The sequence below is a fragment of the Anguilla anguilla genome, chromosome 4, assembly GCF_013347855.1.
Source record: "Anguilla anguilla isolate fAngAng1 chromosome 4, fAngAng1.pri, whole genome shotgun sequence".
In the NCBI taxonomy this organism is placed as follows: Eukaryota; Metazoa; Chordata; class Actinopteri; order Anguilliformes; family Anguillidae; genus Anguilla; species Anguilla anguilla.
This window is the reverse complement of record NC_049204.1, coordinates 39,407,731-39,424,457: the sequence shown is the minus strand read 5'-3', so window position 1 is coordinate 39,424,457 and position 16,727 is coordinate 39,407,731.

The window sequence follows — 16,727 nt, the reverse complement described above, 5'->3', positions numbered from 1 at the left end:
TTTGTACAGCAAGTTTCCCACCTGGTGCATGAAGACAAAAATAATGTAGCCTACATTGAATTTCTAATTATTATTAGGCTATTATTATTATTTTCTTGTAAATCATCAAAACCAATGGAGAAAAGCCAATATACACAAGGAGCCCCCAGGACCAATTCTGAGAACCACTGTCTTAAATGCTCTTGTCGGTCTCTTAAATGTTAAAAACATGTTCCTTTCTAAATGCCAGTCTTACAAAGATGGTTAATTTCGTTAAATTCTGTGTGTGTGCTTTCATCGTGTGTTGTAGCCTGTTATTCACCAAATAAACCGTAGGACTTTTAATTCGCTTCGTGAAACTGAAAATTTAGCAGTGTTCATCCCAGAATCGGGATTATAGTAGCTTTGTCACATGCGTGAAGCATGGCCCAGGTAGACATTTACAGAATGTACACGATTGACAAGCCATCAAACACGTTTGACAGATTGAATATTTGCCGGTTAGGGTTAGCTAGCTAGTCGAATGGCTTGGTAGCCGAAGTTGCGAACTGTTTTAGCATAGGCTACTGGACTACCAAATATAGCAAGCTGATTACGCTTTCTGCCAACTAATTATTTGGTTAAGTAGGCTAAAGGAAATAGTAAAAATGACTCGGCTACCGAAAAACTTCAGAGGAGGATTATTTTATGGTCGTCTAGTGCAGCTGTAAATAGCACACTCCATAATGAAATCACTACGAAATGGGATGCCTGCATTTTCTGACTTCGCACAGATGGACCATGGTCGGAGCCACAATGTCAAGGCCAAGAGGCGCCACCTCCCACCCCAGTGACCACTGTAGCCCCTACTGTAGCTTAAGCCGCGTTTCCACCAAAAGTACCCAGAACTTTTAGTCCCAGGAACTACTTTTCAAGGAACTAAAAGGTTCCTTCAGCCCATGGTTGTCCGCGTTTCCACCGCGGTCTAAAGTCCCGCGAAGATTAGGCAAATTAGCCCACTGACGTATGAAAAAGCGACGTTGTCGTCGGTCCATCTGTCCTATGATTTCTTCTGTAACCCCATACTACCACCGAAGTAGCCTACATTATTTTCTAATAACCGGGACAGCCCGGAGGGGTTTATTCCACTTATATAGCCTACAACGGGTTACCAACAGTGACTATATATGGTTACATTTGTATTTATTGATTTTTATAGATTTAATCACCTGGAATTGAAATATTCTTCTGCAGCCGTTTGGGCATATTTTACCGTTGTCAAGCAAAACTGTCGTTGGTAGTTGAACTTGGACCGTTGTTATGCAACCAATAGGATATAACAGGCCAATAGTCAGATTGTAACAGTTTTATATATCCTCTCAAACACATTCATTATGTTTTTATGCGAACATTCACTTTCATGTCTTGACATCCGAAGCGACAGAATGCATTCACATTTCCAATATAACTGGCAACAACAGCAGAAAACATGCACACGTTGTAAACAATTTGCCGTTTGATTACTTTCTCATCGTCAATTCCATATAGGCTAATCGCAAAATGACAAGAATAGAACGAAAACTGGGACTTGCGTGAAAATTAAAATTATCAGTGGTAAAGCCACCGTTTGCTTTCCTTCAAAGTAACTGCTAGCCGAGCAGTGAAGTGTGCCCTCCAGATGCGAACCATGCACCATAAATTAGTCCATAGTCTTCCTGGTCTTTCTGTGGAGAAAAGACAGAGTAAAATGGCAGAGTAAAATTACGGCAGTCTGAAAAAGCTAAAGGGACGATTACTAGAATTAACCTGTTATTTTACCCTGACAAAAAGTGCGGAAGGTGATTTCCAGTTTGCTTTTACTGTATTACCAATGTGAATTACGCAGAACTACCGCATACCTCACATAACTGTATCAAACGTTTTGAGTCAATTACAACGGGCTAACAAAGAAAATCCGAAAGAAAATATTCAGCAACCGAATTAATCCGTTTGAATGTTTTGGTACGTAATATGCTGTCCCAGCACGAATGCTTAGCATTTTATAAAACGAATACTAAAGCAAGAAAAGAACAGAAGAGTCATCCGCAGTAATCAGGAAGTGACGCAAACTGTACCTCATTGGTCCACAACAAATATTATAACAGTGCCCAAATGACACAATAAATCATGAAATCGACCCATGGACAGTCATAAGACGAATAAAATACACATATTGTGACTATTTGTACTCATGAGAAAAAATTATTGACTTTGTATTTTGACCGCATTTGTACCGTAGACTTACATGGAAACCGGATGAAAACACCTATACTGGAGCCAACCGTAGTGGCGCTAGTGAGCAACCAGGAGCAACAAGACCAGGAAATGAGCTTCAAAAACGAAGTCTGGTTTTGGCAGCTTGGTTACAGCCAATAAAACTAATTAGGGATGCAAAACAAGTCCTCCTAACATGTTAGGTAGGGAGCCTCCCTTTCTTAAAGCTACAGGACTCTTTTAAAGCGTTGCTATTTTTCTAACAGGTTACACTGATTTTTTAAAACAAAGTTCATTTCTGATTTCTTTTCTCCTAAATTAGGAATGATTATTCATGATTGCATATATAAATTCCTGACATGTCTTTTTGGAAGGGTACACACTAGCGACAACTAGTTCCAAACCAGTGCATACTGTAAGTGACTGACTGTCAGTCAAAAAAAAAAAAAAACCTTTACATTCATTGTCAATGGGAAACTGGGGACAAAAGACAAAGACATCAACTTAATCAGTAATGCCAGTTTTTTCTTTTTTATTGTGTATAACAGTAAAAAAAGTGCTTTTACACAACTTCCAGTTCTAAGTCTCAAGCCTCTCTTTCTCTCTGTAGGTATGTGTGTTTGCACATCTTCTGATAAGAATTCTGAATAGATAAGTGACATATAACTGCGGGTGTTTCTCAGTACTAAGAATTTCAAGTTTGGACTTGAATTCTTGTGAAGAATGTTCTTGTCAAGTTATCTCGGGAGACCAAAATTCCAAAAACACATGAACACAAAATGCTGCTCTATGTATTTGAGATGCAATACATGCTTGTGATGTGATGTCACACCAGCACTACAAAACAGACTGCAGCAGCCTTACCTGACTGTCTCCTTGTGCCCAGTGTATCTGATTTATTTGCACGGCTGTTTTATTACCCTATGTTAAGCTACAATAATTTCACTCATCTTGATACAAAATAAAGCCAAAAGAAACTCCATGTATGTATCTTACCATCATTTATACAGTACATTTTCCTGAAACAACTACACAAAGCACTTTACAATGAATGCCTCTTATTCACCCATTCACACACAGTCACACACCAATGCCATGCAAGGTGTCAACCAGCTCGTTGGGGTCAATTAGGGGGTTAGGTGTCTTGCTAAAGGGCTCTTTGACTCAGTCAGAACACCGGGGATTGAACTGACAAGCTCCTGAGCTAATGTCACCCCCCAGGTATCTGGTTCTTAGCAGCACACGGACACATTACCAGTTAGGAAGCTATAACAAGGAAGCGGGCAACTATTTAATGTCAGCTTATCGGAGTGAAAATGAGAAAATCTGTCTGTTTCACAAGGAGGTGTCACTCATTTTCGTTCAGCCTGGTTGAAATAATTCAACATTGTCTCAGAAGAGAAACCCTGTTGGTTTGGGTGGGGGTCTCCTCTTCTAGCCACTGGGCATCTGGGTGCTTGGCATGTGACACTGGCATGCATCACTGTGGGTGGTGGTGCAGTAACTTTACAGTCGCAAATGCATTGTATAACTTTGCAATTAGATCTGGTTGCATGGTTACATAATCAATATTCTGGGGGAATCAAGAACACGTCTTGTTTCTTCAACTGTTCTCAGTTATTTGCCTTCTTACTTTTGGAACAGAACTTGATTACGCAGTTAAATATGTCATGCGAGTTCAAGAACACAAGAACAAATACTGAGAAACACCCTGTTTAACTATAACATGAGCTGTGCCCTTGCAATACAATGCAAGAGGAGAGGGACTGAGGAATGACCTTAGAAACCCTTTAAGAAGACATTTCATTGTCGTTTGGCCGCTCAGGTACTTCCATAGGAGACCTCTATCTGGACTTAGTTTGAATGCAGATCTTGTACCACTCATAGGAGATCTCTGGCTTATGAAACTCAGATTCACAGATGGGTATCTGTACAAAATATCTGTCTGAAATCACACACACACACACACACACACAGACATGCACACACACACAGACAGACACTATGGAAGATGGGTGGGTGTAATTTAAAGGGAAGTATATGATTGCATAGAATTTTCCCATATATTGAGCATATGTTTTATTGTAATGGAACATCAGTCAAGTGACTTAGGGTCTCCAAATTTCTGACTGATTTAGATGGCTGGGTTTATGGAAATCCTAGTTTTGTGTCACCAGCATTTAAATAAATTGTATCTAACTTTATGGCAGGTTGGTTTCAATGCCAGTGCTATATGAACACCCAAGCACCAATACAACAAAGAAAATCAAAGCAAAAACTCTGGTGAACAAAGAGGCAGAAATTATGTATCATAAAACACAGTGCAAACATTGCTGGTTTTCATTTGCAGAGAGTGAGCGTAGGAGAGAGGATTAGTGAGCTTCTCACCTGGAAAACGGCATGTATGAATACGATTAGACCTTCATTGTGGTGAAATACCTACAGGGGGCAGCGGGGAGACACTGATTGTGTAGAACAGGGGTCCTCAATCTTATCCAGAAAGAGCTGGTGTGGGTGCAAGCTTGTAGAATTTGGCAAGTGAATGCCTCAAACATTTAAAGTGAGAACTATACAAAGTAAACCTTATAAAGGATTTTTTTTGTATCGTGGTTTTTTGTTTGTCATTCATTTTTGAGGGAAACAGCAATTGACAGAAGGACGGCTGAATAAACATAGACAGCAGCTAATAATGTGTGAGAAGACGGGCTTTTCATACAGTAGCTGTTGGTTTAACACACATATTCACATATGGAGTACTATTGCTCCACCCATGCGCTCGTTTGCTTAAGAAGATAATTTGCTGCACAGAGGACATAATGTATTTTCATATGTTGACAGAGCTACTGCTTCCCTGTTGCTGATTTAATGTTTAACCAGTGGGAATTAACTGGTGGTTATATTAAATCCCACCCCCACCAAAACAGTGAATGAGGGAAAATAAAATATGCATATAAGTATCTGCAACACATGTGCAAATGAAATAAATTCGTATGTGAAAATTAACACCAGGAAAGCTCTGGATTTCACCATGACTTCAACTCATATGAACATTGCAATAAGACATGCATTAAAGGATTTGCTACAAGCCACACAGAACCCTACAAAGAAACCAATACACATTCAATGAGTCACATGAACTCTCAGAGCCGATTCCTTGTCCTATTCAGATATTAACCAGAGTGCTAAATAAATACATTACTTTTCTGCCATTTAGCGGACGCTCTTAGCCAGTGTGATATAAACAGATCATGTTTTACATACAATCCGTTTATTGGGCTGGATATTTTTACTGAAGTCAAGTAACTGAGGTTAAATACCGTGATGATTGGTACAACAGCGGCCCAAGCTGGGAATCAAACGCACAACCTTTGCATTACAAGTCCAGTTCCCAAACCGTTCCACTACACTGTGGCATGAAACACTTCTCCTAGTTTGGGTTGGGTGTTTGCTGATCGGGTTCTGTTGCTCTTGGGTCCCCTGCTGGTCCGGCTGCAGTACGGCTTCCCAGGGTCCGTGCACTGCCGTGGTCAGCTAGGAGGGGGCCGGCCTCCGGTGTGCAGCTCCCTGGCTTCTCCTGGCCGGCATGTAGGGCAGGATTCGGCACACCTGTCACGCAAAGCGTGCTATGGAGATTATGAAGCACCTGTGCAGGGAGGGTGCAGCATTGCGATCATGTAGAAAGGAGACAAGGGCAGCCCCTGAAAATTTTAAGTCAGTGGTTCCCATACTTGGTCCTGGGAACTCCTGTGTATGTTGCTTTTGACTACCGCCAATCTCTTCCTCAGTTAAGGTTGTGGGACACAAGTGGTTCTTTCACAATGTTTGCTTAATCTTAGTATAAACACAATGCAGATCGGGCTCATAATTATTTGCTTTGCCTTTAAATTCTTCATTATCAACCAAATGGTCAGTTAGTAGCCAGGTCTCCACACTGTAGGAGCCTATTGATTAACTTCTATCTTGAATTTCTTCAGTTATGCAAGTTCAATCTGGTGGAGGCTGCCCTCTCAGCAAACACTAATATCTGTTTCTGTTAGGATGTGTTGATGAAATCACAGGTCAGTGCCTAATATTACTGTATGTCTCTCCCAGTTTTCTGATAGGTAAGAGACCATGCAAGGGTCCTTCCTGCATATTGGAGACTCACACATATATGTTTCTGGCTCACAAAAGGGTTTAGTATCTGGATCCTTCAAAGCCCTGACAGTAAGTTAATTTAGTTCTGAAACAGGCTGCTTTATGTGTAATGTAAATCATCAATTAGGTGAAAGTCAATGAAATGGCAGGCTACTGGTATATTTCTTAAAATCAGAACACAGTCTGTGCCACAGTAGGGTGGGGTGGGGGTAGTGTACCTGAGATCTTATCTTCAGAGCAGGCCCCAGCTTAATGCCCAGGGTGTCCAGTAGGTGATCGTCGGTAAGCAGTGGCAGGGTCTCACCATCGATGGCATGATCCTTAAACACCTGCGGATGGGACCAGCACTAATGCAACAGATGATGCTAATTTAAATAAGCTGTTTTTTTTTACTGTGCACTAGTGTCTATCAATGTCCTGATTGTTACATTACAGTAAATTACACATATTTAGAAGGTGCTCTTACCCAGAGCGACTACATATTTTATGTACAATGGCAACTTTGGAGTTACAAGCCCAGTTCTCTGACTGTTATGTTACACTGCCACCCTATTTATGCTAGTAACCATAAATATAAAATAATTAAAATGTTTCATGCAATCACCACCCACCTCAGCATAAACAGAGCAGCCAGGGATGTCCTTAATGAAGCTGTAGACATCTTCCACTGTCCACTTCCTGAGTTCTTCCATCATCACACCACTGGGGGGTGACCTACAGGACCCTAAGAAAACAGAACGTGGCCATGGCATTAACAGGGACCCTAAGAGAACAGAACATGTCTGAGGTGTGAACAGGGACCCTAAGAGAACAGAACATGTCCGAGGTGTTAACAGGGACCCTAAGAGAACAGAACATGTCTGTTGTGTTAACAGGGACCCTAAAGTTCTACAGATTTTAGGATGAGGATGCACAAAGTAGCACATTGCCATCTAGTGGCTATGATTACCTAGAAGCCCAATAGGCTGGACAAAACACCTGATTATCATCTTTTAATATAAAGAACTATAATGATGTGAAAATTCTGTTAGTTCTTTTTTATTTGGGATTAGAGGCAAAAATTGTAGATTGGTTTTAGTTTTGTTTCTTGGACAGAAGTGTTTCTTTTTTTCAAGTTTAAAAATATGTTGTTTTATGGCTATTTTTGTTTTAGTTTCAGTTTAAAATGATGTATGCCATATGGCAGCTCCACCCATTTTAATTCCAAGAATCTACATCCACACTAGTTTACAGGGAATGTTATTTTCTGGATTGACTAGTTAGTGTGCATGATCAGTCAGTCCCAGAATTTGTGAGTACATCCTGTATGAATAAATAAGCTGATGTTTTATGGATCATTCCGTGTCACATGCCCCATCGTAAAGGGGTCAGAAATATATTTATTGTTGAGCAGCACTCCCATGGTAAATTGGCTTGTCCTTTAAAGGGATAATTCCCTTTCTGGGTTTTTTCGATATTATGTCATGTTAAGTGTGTGTGTTTGATTGGCCCAGTTTTAATGTGATATATTGATGGATATTTTAGACACTGAATTTTCTCTGCTAGCTTCACAGTGACTTGATTGGTTTAAGGGCATCCACAGGTGTGTGGTATAAAACAAAGAAAATACACTTTTAGTAAGCCCACAGCAGCTTGTACTGCTGCAACTTTAAACTTATGCTATAACCTTAATGGGTAGATATTAGTTATCATGATTATTGATGTACTTTCTCTATAGTAATGTATTCCCCTATAGCCTAATAACCTGGCAGGTTGTTGGAAATATCTGGACGTATGTAAAATATTGTTCCTCGCACACAGGAATAGCATAATAACAAAGCCCCAGTGCAGAGAGTGAACTATGCCTTTAATGCATTGCTGTAATCTGTCTGTTTGACAGAACTGCATTCTCCTGGATTAGCTATGACACTAGTGCACCTATTCCATACTGCTTAAAAACCAGGCTTTGTAGCATCATACGAACTCACCAGGAGCGAGTTCTTTCCTTGTTGGTGGACACACGCATGGCAGTTCTGTGGGCTGAACAAAGGGGGAGGAGCTCAGGGTTGTTTTGAGGAGAGCTGAGCAGGTGTGTCCAGGTGCTCCCCTGCCCTCAGTGCTGCCGTTGCTGTCTGCACCATGCGCACAGTCATCCTGCAGACTGTTCCCATGCTCATTCTCCACACCTCTCCTCCCGTTTCCTAAGGCTGTTTCACAGTGGTCCCCAACCTGCCACTCTCCTAGCCCCTCAGTCCTTTCTCTGCCGATCTCCACCCTTTCATATTCCCATTGGCTGTTGCCACTGTCAATAAATAGCTTTGTTTGGCCAGTCTTCTGTGAGGTCCCTTACCCCTCCCCCTCAGCCTCTGCTGTATGCTGATTAGTGGGTAGGGTCTTGGGGATTGCAACAGGCTGCTGACCTGCAGGTCTCCCCGAGAGACACAGTGAACAACGACGCTGTTGGGAGGGTGGCACTCTGAGTGATGCTGCTGTACCCAGTACGTATTGCCATTTGGGGGTATTCCTGGGACCTGGTGCATGATGGGATATCCAATATCCACCAGCCTTTTGTGCTGGCTGTTCGCCATATCCTTCTGCTGCAGGATGGCATTTACCTCCAGCCTGGAGAAAAGAAAATACACTCTTGACTATCTCATTAACCCTGCAGCACATACACTCCAATATTACAACTAGGCCATTTAAATAAAGCAGCCTTTAAAAAAAAAAAAATTAAGAAGAAGCTGTTGTATCTGATCACTCTGCAGAGCTGCGCAGTCGATGCGTCATTTCAGTGCGCTTACTGCTCAGTTCCCTCTGCAGAGCTGCGCAGTCGTTGTGTCATCAGAGTGCGCTTCACGCTCAGTTCCCTCTGCAGAGCAGCGCAGTCGTTGTGTCATTGCAGTGCGTTCATGCTCAGTTCCCTCTGCAGAGCTGCGCAGTCGTTGTGTCATTGCAGTGCGTTCATGCTCAGTTCCCTCTGCAGAGCTGTGCAGTCGTTGTGTCATTGCAGTGCGTTCATGCTCAGTTCCCTCTGCAGAGCTGTGCAGTCAATGTGTCATCGTAGTGTGCTTCATGCTCAGTTCAGCCTGCAGAGCTGCGCAGTTGATGTGGCAGCGCAGTGTGCCTCATGCTCAGTTCAGCCTGCAGAGCTGCGCAGTTGAGATGGCAGCACAGTGTGCTTCATGCTCAGTTCAGCCTGCAGAGCTGCACAGTTGATGTGGCAGCACAGTGTGCTTCATGCTCAGTTCAGCCTGCAGAGCTGCACAGTTGTGGCAACACAGTGTGCTTTATGCACACTTCAGACAGAGAGCAGTGCCTTCCCAAACCAAGCTGTTGCACTTACATGTAGTGCAATAACATGTAGCCAAACCTGCCCAACTGGCTTACCAGAAACCCGGACAGCAGCCAGGCAGCCACGTTAAATATCCCTTCTCAGTTATTTAGTGCACTGGGTGTAGACTGGAGAAAAAATTATTTAATGCTACACACCGATTGCATGGCCAGAATTGAGAGTGTCATGCTACGCTTGAGATTTAATTTATTTGTGGGTTTGACACTGGCTCTAATGATTCAGCCCCCCGGCAATGTCATTACAGCATATTGCATCATACCTAGCAACGTTCTTCCTGTGAATAATCTCCTGTTGCCGGCCAACAGTCGGCATGGGTATTGAGCATGGGAAGTTGTGTCCTGTGGAAAAAATATAAAAATAAACCAAATATGCAGTTATTTGGACTTAATCTGCACGGTATACATGCTGTTTTCTGCATGTTGCATCAGTCTGAATTGACAACCATGAAATTCAAGGAGCCTTCAATGAAGTCAGGGAATCATGTGAATGTTCATTAGATATTACAGACACCAGTTGTGCTCTCAACAAGAGCTGCCATGTCTTTATGAACTGCCATAGTCTACTTATTGACAGATTCACACTGATAAAAAATGAAAATTTTGCGTAGCAGAAGTTTTGATCCATCAAGGTTTGCTTTATGGGTGCTATCTGCTTCCAGTGTACTCATCTGCAGTGAATGACAGCTTGGCTTGTTTTGCAACACTTTGAAGAGCTTCTGGTTTTACCCAACACAGAAGTTATGGTAGATGCCACATTCATGTGCTGCTTACCTGACCCGGTGAAGCCAGTCAGCATGCTGCTTCGCTGGGGGCCGAAGGCAGGATTCACACCGGGATTCAGGAGCTGCCACACCTCCACAGGTGGAGATGCAGTGGTCTGGTGGCTGCTGGGAGAGTTAAGCAGGATGTGACTTCAAGGTAGAAGCAGTCCTGAGTGTGCCTCTCAGCAATGGCAGTGTGTACAGAAGGCATGAAGAGAGATTCACTGAGAATAAAGAGAATTCCCAAAAGCACATACACACGCACACACAAACACACGCACACACACATACACACACGTGATTCTTAAACCACTGTATAAATTCAGACAGAAGGAGTCCACGGGCTCTAGACTATGAAACAACTGGATAATGTTAGAAAGAAAAAGCACCCAAGGTGTCAGCACAGAAAGAGACAAATCAATGAGAGAAATTTGGTAAAATGCAGTCCTTTAGCATGGGTTCTGTGTGTGTACTTGCATGTTTCTGTGTGCTTGCGTGTGTATGTGTGTTTGTGCATGCATGCATGCATGCATGCATGCGTGTGCATGTGTGCGTGTGCGTGTGTGTGTGTGGTTGTTGGTTGCTATCTGTGTAGTTCTCACCAGTCCCTGAGGTGGTGCTGGAACTGAAGCTGAGCTGGGGCATCCTGCAGCAGATGGGGACTCAGGGCCACATGCTGGGGTCTCAGTGCTGCCTGATTCCTCATCATCTGCTGCCTGATGTCTGCCGAACCAGTACAAGCACAACCCATCATGCCCTGCTTCATCACACCCTCTCCTTCTCCACTCACACCCACTCACACTGGAGTCCCATTAAAAGACTGTTGCATTCTATCACGCCCTGTTATTTTATGGGACAGCCATTAAATGATGAGTCAGTATAACAACTTTGACATTGTTAAAAAATAGTGAGATTTTGTTTTTACATTTTTTAAACATTTTGTCCAAAAAACACAGTTTTATTTTACTATGTAGATCTTTAATAGACCATTCACATCATAACATAAAGGATTTTTCTCAGATATCTGGGGTTGGCCTTACCACTTGCATGCATCCCATTAACCAATCTGTGCCACTTTTGGTCCTGGTGATCATGTTCCCCCCGTGAGGTCAACCTGCTGAACTGTTCCATTGTGGTTATGATTCCCTGGGGCAGGAAGCTACTCTCAGACAAGGAGTTCAATCACTTTTGGACTGAAGTTTTATTAAAAGCCTGGAAGATTGAATTGGCACAGAGAAGATTGAACATTTAAATTATATATTAGTTAGTTATTTACTAGTTCTTCTCCGTAGATGTGGCTACAAAACAGGCATACTATGATACAGTGAACTGTATACTGATTGTGATGGTTTTCCAACATGTTTCTAAAGACCCCCTGGATGAATTAAAGAACCTCCCCCCCCCCCCCCCCACCAAACCAAAAAAGACTATTAGATCTTTGTCATGGCTACCTTTTGCTTCCAAAGACACAGCGTTACCTAATAGTCCATTAAAAATCTGAACTAATCTTAGCTCGATAATCCTAGGTTAGTCCAGTAAAATCTGCCAGGAACAGCTGCTGACCCCTGTGCACATTCTAATTAGACACATTCTACACGCAGGGCTCTTCCCTATCGCATGGATCTTATTATCATAAAGACTGGCTGAGCAGCACTTTAACTGGGATGTGTTTGCGTTAAGCTGCCCCTTTAGAGTTTTACCGCTGACAGATCTCATCAGCAAGCGTCCCTCTCGGTAAGATCTGAAGCCCTAATCCTCTGCGCTTATCTAGGACACCACTAACCTAATTTAGAACCAAAGCGAACCCCCCCCCCCCCCCCCCCCCCCCCAACCACTACATAGACCAGTCAATAATTATTCAAAAATAAATTAGGTGTCATAATATATGTCATAATATTACACATACTGAGCTCTGACTATGTATGGTACCAAAGCATTTTTAATTTGAATTTAAGAAAGAGAGACCACTATGAGACTAGTACTTAGAATGCATCACAAAAGAACTAAGGATAATTGTTATCGTGTTACTTGTCACCAATGTGACTCTAAGTCCGACTATGCCGGAGCTGGGTGTGAAACGATACAAATTAGGCTGAACTGATAAACCGTGACGTCAGTTTCATTAGAAGCCACCAAGAGCGCGTTTAGTCTGATATACTGACTTGTTAAAATCCTACACCGCTGAAAGCGACAAGGGGCGCACAGAAAAAAGATTTTTGATTTATTAAGCTGTATGATATAAACTTTGCATAATTAATCAACATGATACATAACAGTTGCTGTGGTTGTGGCAACATAGCAAAATTATAATCAATTGTTGCTTGTCATTTGGGAGGGAGTTAAACTAAAAATACTGGCAACAGAGTAAAGAACTGGTATGGTCAATAATTCAACAATTTTCACACGTATTTATTAAACCCTTATTTAAATTACATTACCTTCCATCATGTTAGGGACAAAGCCTTTTTTTCTTGATTTGCCTCTGTACTTCACAATTTTAGATGTGTAATCAAACAATTCACATGTGGTTATAATGCAGATTCTCAGCTTTTATCAAATGTTATTTGTATACATTTGGTTTCGCCATGTAGAAATCACAGCATTTTGTATGCATAGCTTCTTAAGAACCTTAAGAGCAATTTAATTTAAATGTTAATATTTTTTCCTTGCCTAGTAGTTTAGCTGGCTAAGTACTGTACATGTTAAAAAGCATATTCTGTGACATTAGGTCAACTACCACCCACTGTTGAGTGCACGAAGAAAAGCCACTTAATTATTTTACCACACATCTGTGTCAAATCTATATTAAATGCTACAAGTAAATTCCCACATAACCTCGCATAAACGGCCTATACCGGGTTATCCAATGCCGTCATCTAAATATTACTGAACGTTTATACTCGGGAGTGACAGCCTGGCAAAGTTACAATTTATAGGGAAATGCAGTGGTAGACTATGTTACTGTACATTTAGGGATAGTCCATACTTGTACTCTCGATTTGAATAATGAAAACTTGAAAATTCCCCAATTGTATGTGATTATTTTTTTAGATACACTGTAAAATGTTCAGTGTTAAATCTACATATGGTCCAACTGGACTCCAATACTCTGTCAGAGTTCAATTAACTCTGTAGCCTACCATCAAATACTGATTAATTTATTTTTTGAATTCCAGAATCCCGAAATGCGCTATTTCCAATAATTCACTTCACGTGCTGTGGCTCTACTGTGACAGCCTACAATCGGGTGCCCATTCATTGCGTTTCACATAGGCAAATTCTGAAAGTAAGCCATAGATGAGATATTGTAAACGAATTATGTGAACGAAAAAATGTTGTTATTTAGTTCATTGTTGACGTCTTGTTATTACAATAATGATATTTCATAATGTTATCGGTTAAATATTTTTCAAATATGCCTTTCTATAGACTTCCCATGTATTGAAATTGATGCATTGCTTATTTAAATTTTTACCGAAAAAATAAAAAAATTAATAATCTACTTCCGCCTCCCCTCTGATCTAGTTTAGGACGGAGTTTTCTTGTACTACTAATATGCGTGTGCTTTTCAAAATATTCGCAGGTTTCATCTTCATCATTTAAAAGCTGGCATTTAGCCCCTTTGTTCGGTTTCCTCTAATCAATCGATTTAAACTGTTAGTGAAGAAAGGAATAACACTCCTGAGAAATGAAATTTATGACGAGTGACTAGACCAGAGTAACTTTTGTTCTTGTTTTGTGTTTAGTGTTTTGTATTTGTTGTTCATCATCTGTTCTTTTCTGCCAATATTGCTTCTTTCAATACGATAAGATAAAGACGAAAAGTAAGCCTAATTAAGAATATCAGTTCAAAACTGCATGAAAACCTTGTTTCATTTAAATTTTTCACAGATAAACACGATTTATGCTCCCATGCCTTCATTTAGTGATTTTTAAAAAATCACATTATTATCACAAATAATTATATTATACTTACATATAGTTTATATTGTTTGGAACTGAGAAAAAGATAATATATTGGGTATTTTTGATTACATTTTATTCCATTATTGCTTTAAAACCCCAATAATGTCCTGGGTATATTTTACCCACGGCTAACAGTTTCAGAGCTGCTAATAAGTAAGCAGAACACAAAGGTTAAAACAATTCTTCCTACCCTGTATAAACTAAAACTGAGAATTATTTATATCACTTCCTTCTTTACTCCAGAGTTAATTGAACCAGGGTTGTTAAAATAGGGCAGTGATATATCCACAGTTGCGTGTGAAATTGGAACTAAGCAGCTCAGTAAGCTTTATCCATCCATCCATCCATTATTTATACCCGCTTTTCCTGGGCAGGGTCACGGGGGCACTGGAGCCTGTCCCAGCTTGCCCATCTGATAATACATTTTAATTATAATACATTTAATTTATAAAGCGTTTTCCCACACTTAAAGCACATTTCTTGTTTCAGCCATTGTATTTATTACTTTTCTGAAAGTTAAAGTTAAATTACCCAATACAACTTTGTTTATGCCATTATTTGGCAGTTTCCAAGTTGAATACTAACAATATGTGTTTGAAATAGTTTGTTATTTATTAAATACTTGTCCTATTAAGTACATGTACAATTTGGAATCAGTCTTGCAGATCCCTGAGAATTTTCAATAAAATGTAACTAAATAGACAGTAACATGAGTTAATTATGCCCTTTATAAAATACTGTTTGTTTTATGTTTTTCAACAATCTGCAGGGACTTCAGGTAAGAGTATTTCATGGAGAGTATTTGACTTGACCCAGGTTAAGTGCCCCACCTTGCACCTGTTTATCTCTTGCTGTTTGTACAGTTATTTCCTAGAAAGTTAGAAGAACCTATGTTTTTGGCCCTTCTTGCCTACACCTGTAAATAGCTCAAAAAACCTTGATGCTAAACATCTTTCTAGGATTGTCTTTTGAAATGCCTGCTAATCTGTGGTTTTGTACTTACTACTCGCCAGCAGACTCAACCAGAAACAATACGTTATTAAAACAGGGGGATTAAAAGGGCATTAGTCTAGTGCCGCTACTAGGCAGTGTTACTCCCACCTTATTCATACATATTTAGACACTCTGAGATGTTAGAGGCTTTTGGGGGCATTTAGGAGAGATCCTCAGGGTATCTGTTATTATCACACTACCACCTCGGAAATTATGCTAGGAGGTTGCTGGCTTTAAAACACCAGAAAGTCTTCGCTGCCGAGATGACATTTGGTATAGGGGAACCAAAGTTGTTACTGCTAATACAAACTCAAAATAGTTCAAAAGATATATACATAGGTCCCAACATGCATTATCTTGAGACAACTGAGCTATTTTAAACAGAAGTGCTTTATGCTTTTTAACATTTTTCGTTTAAACCAAGTGAGGTTCATTTTTGAGAACATGCAAGGTAATTATCTCAAGAATAAAAGTTAAATTGTCTTGAAAACAGTTTTAGGTATTTCAATTTACCCTGAATATCCAATATAGTTTGAGTGACTCTAATTTGTATATTTTCCAGCACACCCTCTTCAGGGATGTGCTATAATAATATATTTCATATATGCTGCTGTACATAGTTTATTATATTCTCACATTTACATATTTACAAGTTTCGTGCGACCCCACTCTGGAGTTGTGTATTCTATTTGGTTATTAAAACAACCTCTCGATTAGACTCTCCTTGAGAGAATGACTATTCTTTTTTATGCCACAGAAAGTTATATAATGTGACATGTAATGACATTTTAGAACATATCTAAAATAAGTGTTCAGATTATAAACCAAAATCAACAGAAATTGTTAAACTGTGGTGTTAAATGCATGCGGGGTAACAAGGTAATTTGAAGGTGTTCAACATAAAAAATAAAAATAGTAATTATTCAATATACATGAATATTTAAATAATAAACAATGTCCACACCTTTTCTCTTAACCAATTCCCCCTGACAAGACACAATTTTATTGGTTGTTCAAAACCTTCAGGTCCTGGGGTTTTCAGGGCCCCTACATGTGCAGTAGGACAACATCACCACTGTCCAATGCCGAATTATCCTGTTATCCTGCCGAATTATACTGTTTACTGACTGCTGAAGCAGGTTCTCTCACACAGGTGATGGGGCAGGATGAATCGCGTAACCAAACTAAAATGAAAGTTAACCGCTGCCAAACATTAGACGGCAAAAGAGCTGAGTGTGCAAATTCGTAAGTCAGAAGCACCTCACGCCTCATTTGCTCACCTGTCGCCGTTGGTTTCAAAGTACAATCTTAGACTTACTTCCTGGATAA